The sequence below is a fragment of the Lactuca sativa genome, chromosome 8 (assembly GCF_002870075.4).
Source record: "Lactuca sativa cultivar Salinas chromosome 8, Lsat_Salinas_v11, whole genome shotgun sequence".
NCBI classification, from domain to species: Eukaryota; Viridiplantae; Streptophyta; class Magnoliopsida; order Asterales; family Asteraceae; genus Lactuca; species Lactuca sativa.
This window is the reverse complement of record NC_056630.2, coordinates 224,798,534-224,802,105: the sequence shown is the minus strand read 5'-3', so window position 1 is coordinate 224,802,105 and position 3,572 is coordinate 224,798,534. Positions and strand designations below refer to the sequence as shown.

Below are 3,572 nucleotides of genomic sequence, written 5' to 3'. Positions count from 1 at the left end.
TTAAAATCATCTGGGATCTGAGGAGACTCGTCGAGTCAGGATAGACTCGGCGAGTCAATTGCAAACAATTCAAAAATTATATCATTTTTTCATTAAAAATTTCATTCCACCCCACACTTAGCCCATACGCACTCTCAAGTAGTGATGTTTGATAATTTAGAAGATGAAAATAAAGTCCTAAAAACGAAAATCAAACTAAAACGAGAAAGATAAAAGAAAGCAAACTCTAATAACGGGTTGCCTCCCGCCAAGCGCTTCTTTTAAGGAGTCATTAGCTGGACTCCTTCCCATCTACGTTTCTTCATTTTCCTGCATCGGGAATGCACGCCTAATCTTTTGTGGTTTATACTTTGTCTTGTAAGCGTGTATCTTCTTCTTGTAAGCCTGTCTTAATTCTTCTCTCTTTTTCCTTGTAGCATCATCTTCAGCTGCATGAATTTCCCTTTTCATCATCATCTTCTTCTTTACCCCATTCTATTGTACCTTCTCTTGCACCCCTCCTTCTTTAAACTTCATTACTTCATAGTTGGTGAAAACTCGGGCTCGAGGTTTGGTATTACGTGACTCAATGAATGGGTTATCAGCATCATCTCTCCTAACCCTTGCATTTTCCTCTTCTCCAAAGCTTGCCTCCTCTTCAAGTGGAATGTCTTCATCTTCTTGCATTATTGTATCGAGGCATGCTACATGAACGTGTTGAAAATCACCATCCATTCCTCATTCTGCTGCTTGATCTTATAAAGAATTAGGGAAAATCTTCATGTCCAGAACATGCAGGGAGCTGGTAACAAGCATATCAGAATCATCCAAGTTGCTGAGATTTTCGAATGGACTCGTCGAGTCCGTGATAGCGACTCGGCGAGTCGCAGCGTATTCCTCACATCCCATTGTGTTTCCTGAATCGGTTCCTTTCAGCAGCTTCTCTATTTCCTCCAAGTCTTTGTCAACATCATCATTTCCTCCAGAAGATAGCAAAAACTTACTTGGATCTTCTTCTTGCAAGAGTGCAAGTTCTTTTTGTAGTATTTCATCATCCAAATTAATGAAGGAAACTTCTTCTTTTCTTCCTTCTTCTTGCTTAATCTCTGGTAGAGCTTTAAACACTGCTGACTCATCTCCCACCCTCAATGTTAGTGTGGACTCGCATACATCTATCAATGCGCATGCGATATTCAAAAATGATCTCCCCAAAATTATTGGAATTTCGGGGTCTTCTTCCATATCAAGCACTACAAAGTCCACGGGGAATATAAATTTATCCACCTTAATGAGGAGATCTTCACAAACACCTTTTGGACTAATAATTGTTTATCCGCCAAATGGATCTTCATATTCACAGGCCTTGGCTCCGGTAAATTCAGCTTCTTGAAGAAAGAGAAAGGCATTAAGTTAATACTTGCACCCGAATCGGTCAACGCTTGAGTAGCAAGTACATTTCCAAATTGACAAGGAGTTTTGATGCTTCCCGGATCGCCCTTCTTTTCTAGGAGCTCACTTAATACTATCTCCGCGACTTCAGCTAAATCTTTTCTGGCAGCAAAGAGTCCCTTTAGCAAGTTCAAATATTTGGGTGGTTGAAGCATTGTTTCCACAAATGGGACTTTGACTTGAAGGGCTTTAACATGTTCCATGAAAGCTCTGTATGCTTTAACCTTCTCATCAGGTATGGCTCTGATTGGGAATGGTAGAGGAGGGTTGTAAGGCTTTAAGGAAACAGCATATTTGTCATCAGGGCATGGACTCGTCGAGTCCATTAGAGGGACTCGACGAGTCTGGTCGGGTTTAGCTGGACTCAACTTTTCTGTCTTTTCTGCATGCACCTTGGAGACCTTCTGTGCAGGGGTCATAGGAGTGGAAATTTCTCCATAGCTGGAGGTTATAGCATTCACATTCTCCATTCTCGGATTATTCTCGGTTTTACTTGGGAGTTCACCCGGTCTTCTCTCGTTCACTTAATGTGCAAGTTGTCCTAGCTGTTTCTCAATGTTGAGAATAGATGCTTGCTGATTCCTTAGTATATTTCTGGTCTCTTGTATTGCAGCATCATGATCATTGTGTCTTTTCTCGGACGCGGCTATGAATCTTGTGAACATCTCTTCTAAGTCGGCTCTCTTTTCCACAACCGGTTCTTCCTTTTGATAGAATCCCCTCTCTTTCTGCTTGTATTTCTCCTCCTTTGCCTTTTTGTATTCTTCATACTGGAGCCATTCCTTCTTTGGTTTCCGCCAATTCTCGTCGTATCTATCGCCGCTTGAGTAGAACACTTGCGCCTTCTTGTTTCCATTTTCATCCAAGTCACAATCCTTCGTGAGATGAGGTCCTCTACAGTTCTCGCATCCAACTCAAATAGCATGGATTGTTTGATCCATTTTTGTCATCCTTCTATCTAAACTATCGAGCTTATCCATCATCACCGCCATGCCATCATTGGCCGAGTTCACTACCCCCCGACTTACTTCATTTCTTGGGTTGTGGTATTCTCTAGAATGCTTAGAGAATTCTTCAATTAATTCCTTGATTACCGGGGGTGCCTTCTTTGTGAGTGGGCCTTGCGAGTCGAGCAATTGCCTTGTGGTAACATTGAATCCATTATAGAAGATGGAGACTTCTTGTTGGCTATTAAGGTCATGGTGTGGGCAATTTCTGAGAAGACCCTTGTACCTCTCCCACGCCTCATAAAGGGACTCTCCGGGTTGTTGCTCGAAGTTGGCAATGGCTTTCTTCAACTTGGATATTTTAGAAGGCGGGCAAAAATGGTTTATGAATTCCTCTTTCATCTTAGCCCATGTGGTGACCGACCCGAGGGGAATTGACTTGAGCCAATCCTTTGCAGCACCCTTAAATGTGACTGGAAGCATACGAAGTAGCTGGGTCTCGCGTGGCACATTTGGTACATTGAAGTAGTCAGCCACATCATTTACTTCATCTAAGTGCTTGTAAGCATCTTCATGGTCTTTTCCATAAAAGGGAATCTCCTTGAGTTGAGCGAGGATATGGCCCTTTAGCTTGAAAGTAGCAGTAGCGGGAATTGCGGGTTGCACAAGTCCCGAGCCAATGTCGTCGCACATCCTCTTCTTCCATTCCCCCATGGGGACTTCATCGATATTAGCCATAGTGATAGCTAAATCGTCCTCAAACTCGGATTCATGCTCGTATGTAGGTTCTTCTTCTTCCTCGGTCGCGTACTCGGTGTCTTCTTTAATCGGGTCTTCGATTGCTAAAGAGGCGTTGGATGCTCCTGATTTGATGCTCTTCTTCTTGCTGAAAACGGACTTGAGGTTCTTTAATGGCGAATTCTTTGAAGAAACGGATTCTCCAACGACTTTTCCTTTGTTCCTCCTTAGTGTGGATTCCGGGTCTTCGAGAAGAGGGACCAGAGGTGTATCAGATCCTCGGGTCATGAAACAACTATAAACAAAACAAGAAAAACGCGTAAAAAGAACAAAAATAAAATAAAAATTAAAATTGTGAACAACGATGGACTCGCCGAGTTGTCACGAGTGCACTCGACGAGTTCAAGGCAAAAACAGAAAAACTTTCTAATTACTTATTAAAACGGATATTGTTTAAAA

The 3,572-nt window shown here is 42.3% G+C and overlaps 1 non-coding gene across 1 annotated transcript; it reads left to right on the top strand.

Moving 5' to 3' along the window:
- Positions 1-2,622: 2,622 nt before the first annotated feature.
- On the top strand, positions 2,623-2,729 carry LOC111906232 (small nucleolar RNA R71). Its single transcript, XR_002855136.1, has one exon. It is a non-coding gene; the product is annotated as a small nucleolar RNA R71 (small nucleolar RNA).
- The last annotated feature ends 843 nt before the right edge of the window (positions 2,730-3,572 follow it).